Source organism: Ambystoma mexicanum, unplaced genomic scaffold (assembly GCF_040938575.1).
Source record: "Ambystoma mexicanum isolate Mex_15411 unplaced genomic scaffold, UKY_AmexF1_1 Mex_scaf4, whole genome shotgun sequence".
Taxonomy (NCBI): domain Eukaryota; kingdom Metazoa; phylum Chordata; class Amphibia; order Caudata; family Ambystomatidae; genus Ambystoma; species Ambystoma mexicanum.
Window position 1 is genome coordinate 10,976,177 of NW_027182455.1, and position 22,975 is coordinate 10,999,151.

A 22,975-nucleotide genomic window follows, 5' to 3' on the forward strand; every position below is an offset into this window, starting at 1 on the left:
ATAGGAAGTGTCTCAGGTTGGAAGGGGAAGGAGTTGAATATCACATCTCATGTTATAGGAAGGGTCTCAGGATTGGAATGGGAAGGATTTGGATATCACATCTCTTGCTATAGGAAGGGTCTCAGGATTGGAATGGGAAGGATTTGGATATCACATCTCATGTCATAGGAAGGATCTCAGGTTTGGTATTAGAAGCATTGATATATCACATCTCATGCTATAGTAAGGGTCTCATGTTTGGAATGGGAAGGAGTTGGATATCACATATGCTATAGGAAGTGTCTCAGGTTTGGAACGGGAAGGAGTTGGATATCACATCTCATGTTATAGGAAGGGTCTCAGGTTTGGTATAAGCATTGAGATATCACATCTCTGCTATCAGGAGTGGCTCAGGATTGGAATGGGAAGGAGTTGGATATCCCATCTCATGTTAAAGGACGGGTCTCTGGTTTGGTATTAGAATCATTGAGATATCACATCGCATGCTGTAGGAAGGGTCTAAGGATTGGAATGGGATGGACTTGGATATCACATCTCATGCTATAGGTAGGCTCTCAGGTTTGGTATAAGCATTGAGATATCACATCTCATGCTATAGGAAGGGTCTCAGGATTGGAATGGGAAGGATTTGGATATCACATCTCATGCTATAGGAAGGGTCTCAGATTTGGTATAAGCATTGAGATATCACATCTCATGCTATAGGAAGGGTCTCAGGATTGGAATGGGAAGGAGTTGTATATGACATCTCAAGCCTTAGGAAGGGTCTCAGGTTTGGTATAAGCATTGAGATATCACATCTCTGCTATCGGAAGGGTCTCAGGATTGGAATGGGAAGGAGTTGGATATCCCATCTCATGTTATAGGAAGGGTCTCAGGTTTGGTATTAGAAGCATTGAGATATCACATCTCATGCTATAGGAAGGGTCTCAGGATTGGAATGGGAAGGACTTGGATGTCACATCTCATGCTATAGGGAGGGTCTCAAGTTTGATATTAGAAGCATTGAGATAACAAATCTCATGATATCGGAAGGGTCTCAGGATTGGAATGGGAAGGAGTTGGATATCACATCTCATTATAAAGGAAGGGTCTAAGGTTTGGAAGGGGAAGGATTTGGATATCACATCTCATGTTATAGGACGGGTCTCAGGTTTGGTATTAGAAGCATTGAGATATCAAGTCTCATGGTATAAGAAGGGTCTCAGAATTGGAATGGGAAGGAGTTGGATATCACATCTCAAGCTATAGGAAGCGTCTCAGGATTGGAATGGGAAGGAGTTTGATATCACATCTCATGCCATAGTATGGGTCTCAGGTTTGGTAGAAGCATTGGGATATCACATCTCATGCTATAGGAAGGGTCTCAGGATTGGAATGGGAAGAAGTTGGATATCACATCTCAAGCTATAGGAAGGGTCTCAGGTTTGGTATAAGCATTGAGATATCACATCTCATGCTATAGGAAGGGTCTCAGGGTTGGAATGGGAAGGAGTTGTTTATGACATCTCATGCCATAGGAAGGGTCTCAGGTTTGGTATAAGCATTGAGATTTCACATCACATGCTATAGGAAGGGTCTCAGGATTGGAATGGGAAGTACTTGGATATCACATCACATGCTATAGGAAGGGTCTCAGGATTGGAATGGGAAGGACTTGGATATCACATCTCATGCTATAGGCAGGGTCTCAGGTTTGGAAAGGGAAGGAGATGGATATCACATTTCATGTTAGAGGTAGGATCTCAGGTTTGGTATTAGAAGCAATGAGATATCACATCTCATGCTATCAGAAGGGTCTCAGGATTGGAATGGGAAGGAGTTGGATATCACATTTCATGCTAAAGGGAGGGTCTCAGGTTTGGAAGGGGAAGGATTTGGAAATCACATCTCATATTATAGGAAGGATCTCAGGTTTGGTATTAGAAGCATTGAGATATCACATCTCATGCTATCGGAAGGATCTCAGGTTTGGTATAAGAGGCATTGAGATATCACATCTCATGCTATCATAAGGGTCTCAGGATTGGAATGGGGAGGAGTTGGATATCACATCTCATGTTATAGGAAGGATCTCAGGTTTGGTATTAGAAGCATTGAGACATCACATCTCATGCTATAGGAAGGGTCTCAGGATTGGAATGGGAAGGAGTTGGATATCACATCTCATGCTATAGGAAGGGTCTCAGGTTTGGTATAAGCATTGAGATATCACATCTCATGCTATAGGAAGGGTCTCAGGATTGGAATGGGAAGGATTTGGATATCACATCTTATGCTATAGGAAGGGTCCCAGGTTTGGTATAAGCATTGAGATATCACATCTCATGCTATAGGAAGGGTCTCAGGATTGGAATGGGAAGAAGTTGGATATCACATCTCATGCTATAGGAAGGGTCTTAGGGTTGGAATGGGAAGGAGTTGTATATGACATCTCATGCCATAGGAAGGGTCTCAGGTTTGGTATAAGCATTGAGATATCACATCACATGCTATAGGAAGGGTCTCAGGATTGGAATGGGAAGGACTTGGATATCACTTCTCATGCTATAGGCAGGGTCTCAGGTTTGGAAAGGGAAGGAGATGGATATCACATTTCATGTTAGAGGTAGGATCTCAGGTTTGGTATTAGAGGCATTGAGATATCACATCTCATGCTATCAGAAGGGTCTCAGGATTGGAATGGGAAGGAGCTGGATATCACATTTCATGCTAAAGGGAGGGTCTCAGGTTTGGAAGGGGAAGGATTTGGAAATCATATCTCATATTATAGGAAGGATCTCAGGTTTGGTATTAGAAGCATTGAGATATCACATCTCATGCTATCGGAAGGATCTCAGGTTTGGTATAAGAGGCATTGAGATATCACATCTCATGCTATCATAAGGGTCTCAGGATTGGAATGGGAAGGAGTTGGATATCACATCTCATGTTATAGGAAGGATCTCAGGTTTGGTATTAGAAGCATTGAGACATTACATCTCATGCTATAGGAAGGGTCTCAGGATTGGAATGGGAAGGAGTTGGATATCACATCTCATGCTATAGGAAGGGTCTCAGGTTTGGTATAAGCATTGAGATATCACATCTCATGCTATAGGAAGGGTCTCAGGATTGGAATGGGAAGGATTTGGATATCACATCTTATGCTATAGGAAGGGTCTCAGGTTTGGTATAAGCATGGAGATATCACTTCTCATGCTATAGGAAGGGTCTCAGGATTGGAATGGGAAGGAGTTGGATATCACATCTCATGCTATAGGAAGGGTCTCAGATTTGGTATAAGCATTGAGATATCACATCTCATGCTATAGGAAGGGTCTCAGGATTGGAATGGGAAGGAGTTGTATATGACATCTCAGGCCATAGGAAGGGTCTCAGATTTGGTATAAGCATTGAGATATCACATCTCATGATATCGGAAGGGTCTCAGGATTGGAATGGGAAGGAGTTGGATATCACATTTCATGATAAAGGAAGGGTCTAAGGTTTGGAAGGGGAAGGATTTGGATATCACATCTCATGTTATAGGACGGGTCTCAGGTTTGGTATTAGAAGCATTGAGATATCAAGTCTCATGGTATAAGAAGGGTCTCAGGATTGGAATGGGAAGGAGTTTGATATCACATCTCATGCCATAGTATGGGTCTCAGGTTTGGTAGAAGCATTGGGATATCACATCTCATGCTATCGGAAGGGTATCAGTATTGTATTTGGAAGGAGTTGGATATCCCATCTCATGCTATAGGAAGGGTCTCAGGTTGGAATGGGAAGGAGTTGGATATCACATTTCATGTTATAGGAAGGGTCTCAGGATTGGAATGGGAAGGACTTGGATATCATATCTCATGCTATAGGAAGGCTCTCAGGTTTGGAAGGGGAAGGAGTTGGATATCACATTTCATGTTAGAGGAAGGATCTCAGGTTTGGTATTAGAGGCCTTGAGATATCACATCTCATGCTATAGGAAGGGTCTCAGGATTGGAATGGGAAGGAGTTGGATATCACATCTCAAGCTATAGGAAGGGTCTCAGGTTTGGTATAAGCATTGAGATATCACATCTCATGCTATAGGAAGGGTCTCAGGATTGGAATGGGAAGAAGTTGGATATCACATCGCATGCTATAGGAAGGGTCTCAGGTTTGGTATAAGCATTGAGATATCACATCTCATGCTATAGGAAGGGTCTCAGGATTGGAATGGGAAGGAGTTGTATATGCCATCTCATGCCATAGGAAGGGTCTCAGGTTTGGTATAAGCATTGAGATATCACATCACATGCTATAGGAAGGGTCTCAGGATTGGAATGGGAAGGACTTGGATATCACATATCATGCTATAGGCAGGGTCTCAGGTTTGGAAAGGGAAGGAGATGGATATCACATTTCATGTTAGAGGTAGGATCTCAGGTTTGGTATTAGAGGCATTGAGAAATCACATCTCATGCTATCAGAAGGGTCTCAGGATTGGAATGGGAAGGAGTTGGATATCACATCTCATGCTAAAGGGAGGGTCTCAGGTTTGGAAGGGGAAGGATTTGGAAATCACATCTCATATTATAGGAAGGATCTCAGGTTTGGTATTAGAAGCATTGAGATATCACATCTCATGCTATCGGAAGGATCTCAGGTTTGGTATAAGAGGCATTGAGATATCACATCTCATGCTATCATAAGGGTCTCAGGATTGGAATGGGAAGGAGTTGGATATCACATCTCATGTTATAGGAAGGATCTCAGGTTTGGTATTGGAAGCATTGAGACATCACATCTCATGCTATAGGAATGGTCTCAGGATTGGAATGGGTAGGAGTTGGATGTTACATTCTTGCTATAGGAAGGGTCTCATGTTTGGAATGGGAAGGAGTTGGATATCACATATGCTATAGGAAGTGTCTTAGGTTTGGAACGGGAAGGAGTTGGATATCACATCTCATGTTATAGGAAGGGTCTCAGGTTTGGTATAAGCATTGAGATATCACATCTCTGCTATCAGGAGTGGCTCAGGATTGGAATGGGAAGGAGTTGGATATCCCATCTCATGTTAAAGGACGGGTCTCTGGTTTGGTATTAGAATCATTGAGATATCACATCGCTGTTAGGAAAGATTTCGTAATTGTAGGGAATTTTCCTTCCATGTGGCAACCCCTAAACTTTTTGCTATTGTTTTTAACCTTGTTCTTGACTTTGCCAGAGAAGTACAGCCTTCTGCCGCACTTCTCTGGGCTTTCGCTCCTTTCTTACGGGGAAACTGACATGCCCTTAAGACAGTCAGTACCGGGGAACGCTTTTTCCCGTAGTTTCTTTTATCATGTTGCGGCTTTAGTGCAACATGACACAAGAGGGCACTGTAAGCTAAGTTACAGCTCTCTTGGGTCTCTAGCCTTCTACAGGCCCTAGATACTCTTTTAGGATGGTATTTGATCGGTGCAAGTCATTCAGGGACTGGAATGGTGGCAGCGATCGTTTTGTTTATTTTGAGCTCCTTTTGGCGTTCTGAGCACGTTTTTCGCACTGAACCCAAAATGGTGGCCTGGCTCCCAAAATGGCCAGACCACGAGGCTCCTTTGTCCTGTCCACTGACCGTCTTGCTCCCTTCACCTTCCCCAGGTCGGGCGACCCGGGGCCTTCCTTATTTGGGCATGTACTTTCCCGCGAAACGTGGTTGCTTTCGCGGGCTTCTACATGTCGCTTGTGTGCCTCCAGGGTGGGGGCTGGGATGTCTGGTCCCAATACACATCCTGGGTGCCAGAGAGTCTAGGGTGGTGTGAATGCCTGGGACCACCGTGGTCCGTGATTGGTCCACGTATGGTATGTGTGTTGATGAGCGGATCTCCCATTGGCTCCCCTCCGTTTTGGCGCGAAGGGAACCGTGGATAAGAGGGAGCTGGAAACACCACTACCAGGTCGATCTCCTGAGTTCTCACGAACAAAGGAATACAGGAGCCAAGTATCCTGCAACCAAGAGGCTGGACCGAGGAATCGCTGGTGACCCGCTGAAGGAATCCTCCTTTGCACTGCTGTCGTCCTGTGAAACCCTTTCCTCCTTGGATCGAACCAGAAGGCCTGTACTGGTGCTTCGACCTTTGGAATAGCAGGAACAGCTATTCCCGGCGACTTCATCCTCTCCTGCAAAGTAAGCCTTCGGAAGTGTCTCTGGGCCATCCAGTTGACTGACCAGCTTACAAGGGAGTCCTGCTCTGTAACCGCCGCCAGGTTGTGTTGTATTCCGAGTCCTTGTCACTCTCCCACGCTTCGTACACTTGGCGTTCCCAAGTCTGAAGGGAGGAGTGTACATTTGGCTCGAATACACACGGCCGCTCCGTTGTCCTGCTGCGGCAACAAACTGTGCTGGTTTCGTCGATTGGGACGTCTTTTTGCTCTACACGACTACGAGGCGTTCCCTGCTCTTCTGAACCTGCCAGCTGCTAAAACGAACGTGGAGAAGCCTGGGTCTGCTTGCTTCGGGGACCGGTGAGTAGTTTAGCTAGGATCTGGTCGCCCTCCTGCAGTATCCCATTGCTTTTCCCTGCTGTGTAAAAACAGCACCCTTTTGGCCGTACTCGCGCTCTGCTTCTGCCCGCTGTGGAGGCTGCGCTTGAGTTACAGAACCTGTTCTCCTTCTGCTGTGCACTAACCCGAACTGCCTGACTTCCTCCGAAGAGCTTCCCCTTTTGCCCGTTGGCACCGGCGTGGCAGGAACTTTGAGCACAAGGCTCCACTCTTCGCAGGGCTCGGACTTCCATCTAGTAGGTGCCTCTGAAGGCGAACTGAGTCTAAAGCGGTATCGCACTGCCTGTTTTCCTTCCCTGGCAGGTGGACTACATATTTCGTGCTTTAAACGCTTGCGACTGTGTATTTGTATATATATTGTGTTGATATGGTATGTGTTGGTTTAATATTGTGATATTGTGATTTTCTCGCTACGGTCATTATTTTAAAGGCCTTAAAATAAATGTGTATCTATTTTTGATATAACAACTGTTTGGAGTAGTTTGTAAGCGCTCTTGCTTTGTGTGCTCATTGCGGGCTTTCAGTCACCCTCACCCCTCTTGAGACCTAGTCTTGACCGCCGCGATCGCTACCTTGATTGGTCTGGCTTGTCCAGAGGTTACCCTGTTCCAAGTAATTAGGTTGGCCTTCTGAACTTCTGCGCCACCAGGACAGAGTTCAGAAATCCGTCTTAACAAATTGGTGTACAGCGGTGGGATACGACTGAAGGTATCCAGTGTTGCGCTCGAACTAAGGCATTTCAGGTTATTCCAAACAGTACACGTAGTGAATTGTTATAGAATAACTTTAAAAAGGCCATAGTCCTATCAAACAGTATGGAAGCAAATACCTTGTTAACTTTAAATGCTTCCAAATCAGAAACATTGAAAAAGATGTGTGCGGAGAGAGGTGTTTCCTCTCAAGGCACAAAATTGGAAATGATCCAGAGAATCGTGGCGTGGCAAGAAGCGCAGCTTGACGCTATAACTTCCGAGGACAGTGCAGAAGGTGGTTGGGCTGCTCTCACTGGTAGAACCGACGGTTCTGCCGCTGCACTGATCCATCGCGACCACGAGGACAGGGAGGATGTAATGTTTAATGTTTCCTCTGCCAGTGTTGATGGGGAGGCTATGCTTGAATTCAAGAAGCAAGAGCTGCGGTTTAGGCAGCAGGAGCTTGAATTCAGCATAGCCAAACTAAAAATCGAACAGGCAGAAAAACAGAAAGACAGGGATCACCAGTTGGAACTGGCCAAGCTTCAGGTTGCAAATGGGTCCAAGGGTCCTGGACATGGGTCTGGGGCTTCCTCTCATCCACGGTTTCCAAAAGATCTGCTCAGTGTATATGAAGAAAGGAATGACATTATGGACTGGCTGAATGCGTTTGAGTATGCATGCGAGGTTCAAAAAGTTGACAGTGCTGATAAGATTGCGTGGTTGCTCAGTAGACTGCCCCATTCTGGCTGTAGTGCCATTATGGAAATGTCGAAGGCTGAGCGGGCTGATTTCGCAATGTTAAAGCAAACTCTCATTTTAAAGTTTGGGAAGACTCCGGCCCAATATTTAAAGCGTTTTCGAGAGTATAAGAAAAAGGAAGGTGGTACTTGGGTATCTTATGTCGCTGAATCCTTGAAAAACTTAACTGGCTGGGTCGAAGATTATAAGGTTTCTACCTTCGAAGGCATGATAAATCTTGTCATGCTGGAACATATTTTTGCTTCTTCTTCCCCGGAGCTTAAGCAGCATTTGGCCGATTCGAAGGAGATAGATCCTAAGAAGCTGGCCATTGCAGCAGACTTATGGGTGTCACATCGAGTGTCCCATAAGGACAAAACTCATCCTGGTAAGCAGGAGGAAGGGAAAAAGTCCAAAGATATGGAGGGTGGGGAATCTGCTAAATCTTCTTCCCATAAGGGCCACAAAAAGAAAAACAAGGGTAAGACACAAGAGAACTCACAGGGTAGTGGAGGTCAGCCTCCGAAACAGAACTCTGGTTACAATAAGCCTCCCTACGTAAACAGACCCACTGGGGCTTGTTTGTCTTGTGGAGCAACTGACCATGTGAAGGGGGATCCCCGGTGTAAGGTTAGACCTTTGGGGGTCCACTCCGCTAATCTGGCCTTCTCCTCCTACGAGGAAGAAGAGATTACAGGAGCATCCTTCTCCTCAGACTCATTTCCCAGCGGGATAGAGGCTGAGGTAGTTTTAGTGTCCCTGGGTTCCTGGGAGCCTAAAGTCGCAGAGGCTTATGCTATGATTCCGGATAATACCAAGCACTACTTTAAAGACAGTGTGCTGATCAATGGAGTGGATACTCCAGCTCTTAGGGATAGTGGGTGCAGTCGCACTGTAGTGGATTCTACCTTGGTAGACTCAGAGGAAGTTGCCAGAGCTACTCTGATGCCCACTAAGTTGGCTGACAGCCCCCTCCGTATGTTTCCCGTGATCCCTGTAAATCTTACTTTAAATGGTACAGCAGTCAGGATTCCAGTGAGCATTCAGAGAAACGTCCCGGGAAAGGTCTTGTTAGGTAATGATCTCAGAGCTTTAGGGCTCGTAGGAGACACTGCCGAAAGACCCTACACACGGTCTCAAGCACGGGCAGCATTGGCCAAGTCCAATACGCCGCCCCAGCCGAAGGGGAAGCCCAAGGCGAAAGGAGTCTACAAGTCAAAACGAGGGAAAGAGAATATTCCCCCGAGCTCGCCTACCACTGCGGTGGAGGAAGTTGGTCAATCGCCCGGGCCTGACGAGGAGGTGGCGATGCCTGAAGTATTCGACCCCAACGATCATCCTGAACTAAAAGACTTGTTAGTTGAAGGAGGTCCTGATAGGGACGAATTCAGTAAAGGCCAACGTGAGTGCCCATCTCTGGAAGGCCTAAGGAGACAGGCCTGCTCCCAGCTTGAGGGTGAACCTCCTGGGATGCGTAGGATTTACCAGGAAGGTGGACTCCTGTATAGTGAGCCCACAGAGTCTACAGAAGGAGACCATAGGAGGTTGGTGGTTCCCCTTGCTGTTAGGCCCTTCCTCCTGCAGTTGGCGCATGAAGTTCCCATTGCTGGTCACCTCGGTATGAGGAAAACCAAGCAAAGGTTATCCATGCACTTCTACTGGCCCAAGATGGGGGAGCAAGTAGAAAGTCACTGCAGGAGTTGTGCCTCCTGCCAGTTGTCTGGTAAGCTTGGCGCGACAATCCAAGCTCCGTTGGTACCGCTCCCAGTTGTGGGGGTACCATTTGAAAGGGTAGGGATCGACATGGTTGGTCCCCTTGACCCGCAAACATCCTCAGGCAATAGGTTTATCCTGGTGCTGGTCGACCATGCAACCAGGTATCCTGAGGCCGTCCCATTTACAACTGTAACTGCCAAGCCAGTTGCAGAAGCTTTACTCGGCATGTTTACTAGGGTTGGCTTCCCTAAAGAAGTTGTGTCGGATCATGGCAGCAACTTTATGTCGAAGTATAGGCAGGCTATGTGGAAAGAATGTGGGGTCACCTACAGGTTCTCTTCTGCATACCACCCCCAGACCAATGGTCTGGGGGGGCGTTTCGACAGGACGTTAACGAGCATGATTGGGGCTCTGGAGGAGCCCCAGAGAAGAAAATGGGATCTTCTTGTTTCATGCTTACTGTTTGCCTACCGAGAGGTACCACAGGAGGGTGTTGGCTACAGCCCCTTCAAACTTCTGTTCGGTCATCCCGTACGGGGACCCTTAGCCATTGTCAAGGAGGGATGGGAGATGCCCACTCCCCCTGTTACTACCAATGTAGTTGATTATGTGCTAGGGCTCAGAAAACGGATGGTACTTCTGATGGGCTTGGCTAGTGATAAATTGAAGGCAGGGCAAGCGCTGGTGAAACCTTGGTACGACCAGAAAGCTTCCCTCATCAACTTTACACTTGGTCAGCAAGTCCTGATCATGAATCCCATAAGGCCTCGAGCTTTACAGGACAATTGGTCAGGCCCTTACCCAGTGGTGGAGCCCCTGGGTGAGGTTAACTATTCAGTGGACCTTGGAAGGCCTGGAAAGGCTCCCAAAGTGTTTCACATGAATAGGCTGAAGGCTTTTGTCCCAAGCGGCGAAATCGCAGCACTGCTATTGGCTTCAGACGTTGAGGAAGAGGAGTCTGAACCTCTCCCCGACCTGTTCCAAAGCAGTCCTTCAGAGAGCTCTTTTGAGGGTGTCCGCGTGGCCCCTCACCAAAATGGACAAGGCTCAGTGGTTTACCTTGGACATGAAGTAGGTGGAGGGAGGAGACAGCCTCTACTCAGTCAGGTACAAGCAGTACAAGACTGGCCTACCCCCACTACGCAAACCCAAGTGAGAGCCTTTTTAGGACTCACGGGGTATTACCGCACTTTTGTGGCAGACTATGGCACCATAGCTGCTCCTCTGACTGCCCTCACAACTCCGAAGAAACCCAAGAAGGTAACTTGGACCGACGAGTGTGAGAAGGCCTTCAATGGCTTAAAAGACTCCTTGTGCCAGGCCCCTGTCCTTAGGGCCCCGGATTATCAAAGACCTTTTATCGTGCAGACGGATGCCTCTGACACTGGGATAGGAGCTGTACTATCACAAGTAGATGAGAAGGGTAAGGAACACCCTATCGGTTTTATTAGTCGCCAGCTTAAGGACAGAGAGCTCAGATGGTCCACGGTAGAGAAAGAATGTTTCTCTGTTGTGTGGGCCCTAAGGAAGCTGAGGCCCTACCTCTATGGGACCCACTTCACTGTGCAGACTGACCATAAGCCGTTAAAGTGGCTAATGAACATGAAGGGGGAGAATCCAAAGTTGCTTAGGTGGTCCATAAGTCTACAAGGCTTCGACTTCACTATTGAGCATAGGCCAGGTGTCCAACATAGCAATGCTGATGGGTTGTCCAGAATGTTTAACCGACCTGAACAAGAGACTCATCCAGGGGTGGATTAGTTCCCCCTGTCCATAGTCTGGGAGGGGCGAGTGTTAGGAAAGATTTCGTAATTGTAGGGAATTTTCCTTCCATGTGGCATCCCCTAAACTTTTTGCTATTGTTTTTAACCTTGTTCTTGACTTTGCCAGAGAAGTACAGCCTTCTGCCGCACTTCTCTGGGCTTTCGCTCCTTTCTTACGGGGAAACTGACATGCCCTTAAGACAGTCAGTACCGGGGAACGCTGTTTCCCGTAGTTTCTTTTATCATGTTGCGGCTTTAGTGCAATATGACACAAGAGGGCACTGTAAGCTAAGTTACAGCTCTCTTGGGTCTCTAGCCTTCTACAGGCCCTAGATACTCTTTTAGGATGGTATTTGATCGGTGCAAGTCATTCAGGGACTGGAATGGTGGCAGCGATCGTTTTGTTTATTTTGAGCTCCTTTTGGCGTTCTGAGCACGTTTTTCGCACTGAACCCAAAATGGTGGCCTGGCTCCCAAAATGGCCAGACCACGAGGCTCCTTTGTCCTGTCCACTGACCGTCTTGCTCCCTTCACCTTCCCCAGGTCGGGCGACCCGGGGCCTTCCTTATTTGGGCATGTACTTTCCCGCGAAACGTGGTTGCTTTCGCGGGCTTCTACATGTCGTTTGTGTGCCTCCAGGGTGGGGGCTGGGATGTCTGGTCCCAATACACATCCTGGGTGCCAGAGAGTCTAGGGTGGTGTGAATGCCTGGGACCACCGTGGTCCGTGATTGGTCCACGTATGGTATGTGTGTTGATGAGCGGATCTCCCATTTGCTCCCCTCCGTTTTGGCGCGAAGGGAACCGTGGATAAGAGGGAGCTGGAAACACCACTACCAGGTCGATCTCCTGAGTTCTCACGAACGAAGGAATACAGGAGCCAAGTATCCTGCAACCAAGAGGCTGGACCGAGGAATCGCTGGTGACCCGCTGAAGGAATCCTCCTTTGCACTGCTGTCGTCCTGTGAAACCCTTTCCTCCTTGGATCGAACCAGAAGGCCTGTACTGGTGCTTCGACCTTTGGAATAGCAGGAACAGCTATTCCCGGTGACTTCATCCTCTCCTGCCAAGTAAGCCTTCGGAAGTGTCTCTGGGCCATCCAGTTGACTGACCAGCTTACAAGGGAGTCCTGCTCTGTAACCGCCGCCAGGTTGTGTTGTATTCCGAGTCCTTGTCACTCTCCCACGCTTCGTACACTTGGCGTTCCCAAGTCTGAAGGGAGGAGTGTACATTTGGCTCGAATACACACGGCCGCTCCGTTGTCCTGCTGCGGCAACAAACTGTGCTGGTTTCGTCGATTGGGACGTCTTTTTGCTCTACACGACTACGAGGCATTCCCTGCTCTTCTGAACCTGCCAGCTGCTGAAACGAACGTGGAGAAGCCTGGGTCTGCTTGCTTCGGGGACCGGTGAGTAGTTTAGCTAGGATCTGGTCGCCCTCCTGCAGTATCCCATTGCTTTTCCCTGCTGTGTAAAAACAGCACCCTTTTGGCCGTACTCGCGCTCTGCTTCTGCCCGCTGTGGAGGCTGCGCTTGAGTTACGGAACCTGTTCTCCTTCTGCTGTGCACTAACCCGAACTGCCTGACTTCCTCCGAAGAGCTTCCCCTTTTGCCCGTTGGCACCGGCGTGGCAGGTACTTTGAGCACAAGGCTCCACTCTTCGCAGGGCTCGGACTTCCATCTAGTAGGTGCCTCTGAAGGCGAACTGAGTCTAAAGCGGTATCGCACTGCCTGTTTTCCTTCCCTGGCAGGTGGACTACATATTTCGTGCTTTAAACGCTTGCGACTGTGTATTTGTATATATATTGTGTTGATATGGTATGTGTTGGTTTAATATTGTGATATTGTGATTTTCTCGCTACGGTCATTATTTTAAAGGCCTTAAAATAAATGTGTATCTATTTTTGATATAACAACTGTTTGGAGTAGTTTGTAAGCGCTCTTGCTTTGTGTGCTCATTGCGGGCTTTCAGTCACCCTCACCCCTCTTGAGACCTAGTCTTGACCGCCGCGATCGCTACCTTGATTGGTCTGGCTTGTCCAGAGGTTACCCTGTTCCAAGTAATTAGGTTGGCCTTCTGAACTTCTGCGCCACCAGGACAGAGTTCAGAAATCCGTCTTAACAATCGCATGCTGTAGGAAGGGTCTAAGGATTGGAATGGGATGGACTTGGATATCACATCTCATGCTATAGGTAGGCTCAGGTTTGGTATAAGCATTGAGATATCACATCTCATGCTATAGGAAGGGTCTCATGATTGGAATGGGAAGGATTTGGATATCACATCTCATGCTATAGGAAGGGTCTCAGGTTTGGTATAAGCATGGAGATATCACTTCTCATGCTATAGGAAGGGTCTCAGAATTGGAATGGGAAGGTGTTGGATATCACATCTCATGCTATAGGAAGGGTCTCAGATTTGGTATAAGCATTGAGATATCACATCTCATGCTATAGGAAGGGTCTCAGGATTGCAATGGGAAGGAGTTGTATATGACATCTCAGGCCTTAAGAAGGGTCTCAGGTTTGGTATAAGCATTGAGATATCACATCTCTGCTATCGGAAGGGTCTCAGGATTGGAATGGGAAGGAGTTGGATATCCCATCTCATGTTATAGGAAGGGTCTCAGGTTTGGTATTAGAAGCATTGAGATATCACATCTCATGCTATAGGAAGGGTCTCAGGATTGGAATGGGAAGGACTTGGATGTCACATCTCATGCTATAGGGAGGGTCTCAAGTTTGATATTAGAAGCATTGAGATAACAAATCTCATGATATCGGAAGGGTCTCAGGATTGGAATGGAAAGGAGTTGGATATCACATCTCATTATAAAGGAAGGGTCTAAGGTTTGGAAGGGGAAGGATTTGGATATCACATCTCATGTTATAGGACGGGTCTCAGGTTTGGTATTAGAAGCATTGAGATATCAAGTGTCATGGTATAAGAAGGGTCTCAGAATTGGAATGGGAAGGAGTTGGATATCACATCTCAAGCTATAGGAAGCGTCTCAGGATTGGAATGGGAAGGAGTTTGATATCACATCTCATGCCATAGTATGGGTCTCAGGTTTGGTAGAAGCATTGGGATATCACATCTCATGCTATCGGAAGGGTATCAGTATTGGATTTGGAAGGAGTTGGATATCCCATCTCATGCTATAGGAAGGGTCTCAGGTTAGAATGGGAAGGAGTTGGATATCACATTTCATGTTATAGGAAGGGTCTCAGGATTGGAATGGGAAGGACTTGGATATCATATCTCATGCTATAGGAAGGCTCTCAGGTTTGGAAGGGGAAGGAGTTGGATATCACATTTCATGTTAGAGGAAGGATCTCAGGTTTGGTATTAGAGGCCTTGGGATATCACATCTCATGCTATAGGAAGGGTCTCAGGATTGGAATGGGAAGGAGTTGGATATCACATCTCAAGCTATAGGAAGGGTCTCAGGTTTGGTATAAGCATTGAGATATCACATCTCATGCTATAGGAAGGGTCTCAGGATTGGAATGGGTAGAAGTTGGATATCACATCTCATGCTATAGGAAGGGTCTCAGGTTTGGTATAAGCATTGAGATATCACATCTCATGCTATAGGAAGGGTCTCAGGGTTGGAATGGGAAGGAGTTGTATATGACATCTCATGCCATAGGAAGGGTCTCAGGTTTGGTATAAGCATTGAGATATCACATCACATGCTATAGGAAGGGTCTCAGGATTGGAATGGGAAGGAGTTGGATATCACATCTCATGCTATAGGCAGGGTCTCAGGTTTGGAAAGGGAAGGAGATGGATATCACATTTCATGTTAGAGGTAGGATCTCAGGTTTGGTATTAGAGGCATTGAGATATCACATCTCATGCTATCAGAAGGGTCTCAGGATTGGAATGGGAAGGAGTTGGATATCACAGTTCATGCTAAAGGGAGGGTCTCAGGTTTGGAAGGGGAAGGATTTGGAAATCACATCTTATATTATAGGAAGGATCTCAGGTTTGGTATTAGAAGCATTGAGATATCACATCTCATGCTATCGGAAGGATCTCAGGTTTGGTATAAGAGGCATTGAGATATCACATCTCATGCTATCATAAGGGTCTCAGGATTGGAATGGGAAGGAGTTGGATATCACATCTCATGTTATATGAAGGATCTCAGGTTTGGTATTAGAAGCATTGAGACATCACATCTCATGCTATAGGAAGGGTCTCAGGATTGGAATGGGAAGGAGTTGGATATCACATCTCATGCTATAGGAAGGGTCTCTGGTTTGCTATAAGCATTGAGATATCACATCTCATGCTATAGGAAGGGTCTCAGGATTGGAATGGGAAGGAGTTGTATATGACATCTCATGCCGTAGGAAGGGTCTCAGGTTTGGTATAAGCATTGAGATATCACATCTCTGCTATCGGAAAGGTCTCAGGATTGGAATGGGAAGGAGTTGGATATCCCATCTCATGTTATAGGAAGAGTCTCAGGTTTGGTATTAGAAGCATTGAGATATCACATCTCATGCTATAGGAAGTGTCTCAGGATTGGAATGGGAAGGACTTGGATATCACATCTCATGCTATAGGGAGGATCTCACGTTTGATATTAGAAGCATTGAGATATCACATCTCATGCTATAGGAAGGGTCTCAGGATTGGAATGGGAAGGAGTTGGATATCACATCTCATGCTATAGGATGGGTCTCAGGTTTGGTATAAGCAGTGAGATATCACATCTCATGCTATAGGAAGTGTCTCAGGATTGGAATGGGAAGGAGTTGGATATCACATCTCATGTTATAGGAAGGATCTCAGGTTTGGTATAAGCATTGAGATATCACATCTCTGCTATCGGAAGGGTCTCAGGATTGGAATGGGAAGGAGTTGGATATTCCCATCTCATGTTATAGGAAGGGTCTCAGGTTTGGTATTAGAAGCATTGAGACATCACATCTCATGCTATAGGAAGGGTCTCAGGATTGGAATGGGAAGGACTTGGATATCACATCTCATACTATAGGGAGGGTCTCAAGTTTGATATTAGAAGCATTGAGATATCACATCTCATGATATCGGAAGGGTCTCAGGATTGGAATGGGAAGGAGTTGGATATCACATCTCATGATAAAGGAAGGGTCTAAGGTTTGGAAGGGGAAGGATTTGGATATCACATCTCATGTTATAGGGCGGGTCTCAGGTTTGGTATTAGAAGCATTGAGATATCAAGTCTCATGGTATAGGAAGGGTCTCAGAATTAGAATGGGAAGGAGTTGGATATCACATCTCAAGCTATAGGAAGGGTCTCAGGATTGGAATGGGAAGGAGTTTGATATCACATCTCATGCCATAGTATGGGTCTCAGGTTTGGTATAAGCATTGGGATATCACATCTCATGCTATCGGAAGGGTATCAGGATTGGATTTGGAAGGAGTTGGATATCCCATCTCATGCTATAGAAAGGGTCTCAGGTTGGAATGGGAAGGAGTTGGATATCACATCTCATGTTATAGGAAGGGTCTCAGGATTGGAATGGGAATGACTTGGATATCACATCTCATGCTATAGGAAGGCTCTCAGGTTTGGAAGGGGAAAGAGTTGGATATCACATTTCATGTTAGAGGTAGGATCTCAGGTTTGGTATTAGAGGCATTGAGATATCACATCTCATGCTATCAGAAGGGTCTCAGGATTGGAATGGGAATGAGTTGGATATCACATTTCATGCTAAAGGGAGGGTCTCAGGTTTGGAAGGGGAAGGATTTGGATATCACATCTCATGTTATAAGAAGGAGCTCAGGTTTGGTATTAGAAGCATTGAGATATCACATCTCATGCTATCGGAAGGATCTCAGGTTTGGTATTAGAAGCATTGAGATATCACATCTCATGCTATCAGAAGGGTCTCAGGATTGGAATGGGAAGGAGTTGGATATCACATCTCATGCTAAAGGGAGGGTCTCAGGTTTGGAAGGGGAAGGATTTGGATATCACATCTCATGTTATCGGAAGGATCTCAGGTTTGGTATTAGAAGTATTGAGATATCACATCTCATGCTATAGGAAGGGTCTCAGGATTGGAATGGGAAGGAGTTGGATATCACATCTCAAGCTATAGGAAGGGTCTCAGGTTTGGTATAAGCATGGAGATATCACATGACATGCTATAGGAAGGGTCTCAGGATTGGAATGGGAAGGAGTTGGATATCACATCTCAAGCTATAGGAAGGGTCTCAGGTTTGGTATAAGCATGGAGATATCACATGACATGCTATAGGAAGGGTCTCAGGATTGGAATGGGAAGGTGTTGTATATGACATCTCATGCCATAGGAAGGGTCTCAGGTTTGGTATAAGCATTGAGATATCACATCTCATGCTATAGGCAGGGTCTCAGGTTTGGAAAGGGAAGGAGATGGATATCACATTTCATGTTAGAGGTAGGATCTCAGGTTTGGTATTAGAGGCATTGAGATATCACATCTCATGCTATCAGAAGGGTCTCAGGATTGGAATGGGAAGGAGTTGGATATCACAGTTCATGCTAAAGGGAGGGTCTCAGGTTTGGAAGGGGAAGGATTTGGAAATCACATCTTATATTATAGGAAGGATCTCAGGTTTGGTATTAGAAGCATTGAGATATCACATCTCATGCTATCGGAAGGATCTCAGGTTTGGTATAAGAGGCATTGAGATATCACATCTCATGCTATCATAAGGGTCTCAGGATTGGAATGGGAAGGAGTTGGATATCACATCTCATGTTATATGAAGGATCTCAGGTTTGGTATTAGAAGCATTGAGACATCACATCTCATGCTATAGGAAGGGTCTCAGGATTGGAATGGGAAGGAGTTGGATATCACATCTCATGCTATAGGAAGGGTCTCTGGTTTGCTATAAGCATTGAGATATCACATCTCATGCTATAGGAAGGGTCTCAGGATTGGAATGGGAAGGAGTTGTATATGACATCTCATGCCGTAGGAAGGGTCTCAGGTTTGGTATAAGCATTGAGATATCACATCTCTGCTATCGGAAAGGTCTCAGGATTGGAATGGGAAGGAGTTGGATATCCCATCTCATGTTATAGGAAGAGTCTCAGGTTTGGTATTAGAAGCATTGAGATATCACATCTCATGCTATAGGAAGTGTCTCAGGATTGGAATGGGAAGGACTTGGATATCACATCTCATGCTATAGGGAGGATCTCACGTTTGATATTAGAAGCATTGAGATATCACATCTCATGCTATAGGAAGGGTCTCAGGATTGGAATGGGAAGGAGTTGGATATCACATCTCATGCTATAGGATGGGTCTCAGGTTTGGTATAAGCAGTGAGATATCACATCTCATGCTATAGGAAGTGTCTCAGGATTGGAATGGGAAGGAGTTGGATATCACATCTCATGTTATAGGAAGGATCTCAGGTTTGGTATAAGCATTGAGATATCACATCTCTGCTATCGGAAGGGTCTCAGGATTGGAATGGGAAGGAGTTGGATATTCCCATCTCATGTTATAGGAAGGGTCTCAGGTTTGGTATTAGAAGCATTGAGACATCACATCTCATGCTATAGGAAGGGTCTCAGGATTGGAATGGGAAGGACTTGGATATCACATCTCATACTATAGGGAGGGTCTCAAGTTTGATATTAGAAGCATTGAGATATCACATCTCATGATATCGGAAGGGTCTCAGGATTGGAATGGGAAGGAGTTGGATATCACATCTCATGATAAAGGAAGGGTCTAAGGTTTGGAAGGGGAAGGATTTGGATATCACATCTCATGTTATAGGGCGGGTCTCAGGTTTGGTATTAGAAGCATTGAGATATCAAGTCTCATGGTATAGGAAGGGTCTCAGAATTAGAATGGGAAGGAGTTGGATATCACATCTCAAGCTATAGGAAGGGTCTCAGGATTGGAATGGGAAGGAGTTTGATATCACATCTCATGCCATAGTATGGGTCTCAGGTTTGGTATAAGCATTGGGATATCACATCTCATGCTATCGGAAGGGTATCAGGATTGGATTTGGAAGGAGTTGGATATCCCATCTCATGCTATAGAAAGGGTCTCAGGTTGGAATGGGAAGGAGTTGGATATCACATCTCATGTTATAGGAAGGGTCTCAGGATTGGAATGGGAATGACTTGGATATCACATCTCATGCTATAGGAAGGCTCTCAGGTTTGGAAGGGGAAAGAGTTGGATATCACATTTCATGTTAGAGGTAGGATCTCAGGTTTGGTATTAGAGGCATTGAGATATCACATCTCATGCTATCAGAAGGGTCTCAGGATTGGAATGGGAATGAGTTGGATATCACATTTCATGCTAAAGGGAGGGTCTCAGGTTTGGAAGGGGAAGGATTTGGATATCACATCTCATGTTATAAGAAGGAGCTCAGGTTTGGTATTAGAAGCATTGAGATATCACATCTCATGCTATCGGAAGGATCTCAGGTTTGGTATTAGAAGCATTGAGATATCACATCTCATGCTATCAGAAGGGTCTCAGGATTGGAATGGGAAGGAGTTGGATATCACATCTCATGCTAAAGGGAGGGTCTCAGGTTTGGAAGGGGAAGGATTTGGATATCACATCTCATGTTATCGGAAGGATCTCAGGTTTGGTATTAGAAGTATTGAGATATCACATCTCATGCTATAGGAAGGGTCTCAGGATTGGAATGGGAAGGAGTTGGATATCACATCTCAAGCTATAGGAAGGGTCTCAGGTTTGGTATAAGCATGGAGATATCACATGACATGCTATAGGAAGGGTCTCAGGATTGGAATGGGAAGGTGTTGTATATGACATCTCATGCCATAGGAAGGGTCTCAGGTTTGGTATAAGCATTGAGATATCACATCACATGCTATAGGAAGGGTCTCAGGATTGGAATGGGAAGGACTTGGATATCACATCTCATGCTATAGGCAGGGTCTCAGGTTTGGAAAGGGAAGGAGTTGGATATCACATTTCATGTTAGAGGTAGGATATCAGGTTTGGTATTAGAGGCATTGAGATATCACATCTCATGCTATCAGAAGGGTCTCAGGATTGGAATGGGAAGGAGTTGGATATCACATCTCATGCTAAAGGGAGAGTCTCAGGTTTGGAAGGGGAAGGATTTGGATATCACATCTCATGTTATAGGAAGGATCTCAGGTTTGGTATTAGAGGCATTGAGATATCACATCTCATGCTATCATAAGGGTCTCAGGATTGGAATGGGAAGGAGTTGGATATCACATCTCATGCTATAGGAAGGGTCTCAGGTTTGGAACGGGAAGGAGTTGGATATCACATCTCATGTTATAGGAAGAGTCTCAGGTTTGGTATAAGCATTGAGATATCACATCTCTGCAATCGGAAATGTCTCAGGATTGGATGGGAAGGAGTTGGATATCACATCTCATGCTATAGGAAGGGTCTCAGGTTTGGAACGGGAAGGAGTTGGATATCACATCTCATGCTATAGGAAGGCTCTCAGGTTTGGAAGGGGAAAGAGTTGGATATCACATTTCATGTTAGAGGTAGGATCTCAGGTTTGGTATTAGAGGCATTGAGATATCACATCTCATGCTATCAGAAGGGTCTCAGGATTGGAATGGGAAGGAGTTGGATATCACATCTCATGCTAAAGGGAGGGTCTCAGGTTTGGAAGGGGAAGGATTTGCATATCACATCTCATGTTATAAGAAGGAGCTCAGGTTTGGTATTAGAAGCATTGAGATATCACATCTCATGCTATCGGAAGGATCTCAGGTTTGGTATTAGAAGCATTGAGATATCACATCTCATGCTATCAGAAGGGTCTCAGGATTGGAATGGGAAGGAGTTGGATATCACATCTCATGCTAAAGGGAGGGTCTCAGGTTTGGAAGGGGAAGGATTTGGATATCACATCTCATGTTATCGGAAGGATCTCAGGTTTGGTATTAGAAGTATTGAGATATCACATCTCATACTATAGGAAGGGTCTCAGGATTGGAATGGGAAGGAGTTGGATATCACATCTCAAGCTATAGGAAGGGTCTCAGGTTTGGTATAAGCATTGAGATATCACATCACATGCTATAGGAAGGGTCTCAGGATTGGAATGGGAAGGAGTTGTATATGACATCTCATGCCATAGGAAGGGTCTCAGGTTTGGTATAAGCATTGAGATATCACATCACATGCTATAGGAAGGGTCTCAGGATTGGAATGGGAAGGACTTGGATATCACATCTCATGCTATAGGCAGGGTCTCAGGTTTGGAAAGGGAAGGAGTTGGATATCACATTTCATGTTAGAGGTAGGATATCAGGTTTGGTATTAGAGGCATTGAGATATCACATCTCATGCTATCAGAAGGGTCTCAGGATTGGAATGGGAAGGAGTTGGATATCACATCTCATGCTAAAGGGAGGGTCTCAGGTTTGGAAGGGGAAGGATTTGGATATCACATCTCATGTTATAGGAAGGATCTCAGGTTTGGTATTAGAGGCATTGAGATATCACATCTCATGCTATCATAAGGGTCTCAGGATTGGAATGGGAAGGAGTTGGATATCACATCTCATGCTAAAGGGAGGGTCTCAGGTTTGGAAGGGGAAGAATTTGGATATCACATCACATGTTATAGGAAGGATCTCAGGTTTGGTATTAGAAGCATTGAGATATCACATCTCATGCTATCGGAAGGGTCTCAGGATTGGAATGGGAAGGAGTTGGATATCACATCTCATGCTATAGGAAGGGTCTCAGGTTTGGAACGGGAAGGAGTTGGATATCACATCTCATGTTATAGGAAGAGTCTCAGGTTTGGTATAAGCATTGAGATATCACATCTCTGCAATCGGAAATGTCTCAGGATTGGGATGGGAAGGAGTTGGATATCACATCTCATGCTATAGGAAGGGTCTCAGGTTTGGAATGGGAAGGAGTTGGATATTGTTAAGACGGATTTCTGAACTCTGTCCTGGTGGCGCAGAAGTTCAGATGGCCAACCTAATTTCTTGGAACAGGGTAACCTCTGGACAAGCCAGACCAATCAAGGTAGCGATCGCGGCGGTCAAGACTAGGTCTCAAGAGAGGTGAGGGTGACTGAAAGCCCGCAATGAGCACACAAAGCAAGGACACTTACAAACTACTCCAAACAGGTGCTATATTAAAAATATATACACATTTATTCCAAGGCCTTTAAAACAATGACCGTAGCGAGAAATCACAATACAACTCTAGTAAACCAACACATACCATACCAATACAATATATATACAAATACAAACAAGTCTCAAGCGTTAGATGCACGAAATGTGTAGTCCACCTAAAAGGGAAGGAAAACAGGCAGTGCGAAATAATGCTTAGACCCAGTCCGCCTTCAGAGGCACCTAACTAAAAGGAAGTCCGAGCCCTACGAAGAGTGGAGCCTTGTGCTCAAAAGTACCTGCACACGCTGGTGCCAACGGGCAAAAGGGGAGTCTCTTCGAGGGAGATCAGGCAGTTCAGTTTAGTGCACAAACGAAGAAGAACAGTGTTCCGCGACTCAAGGGCAGAAGCAGAGC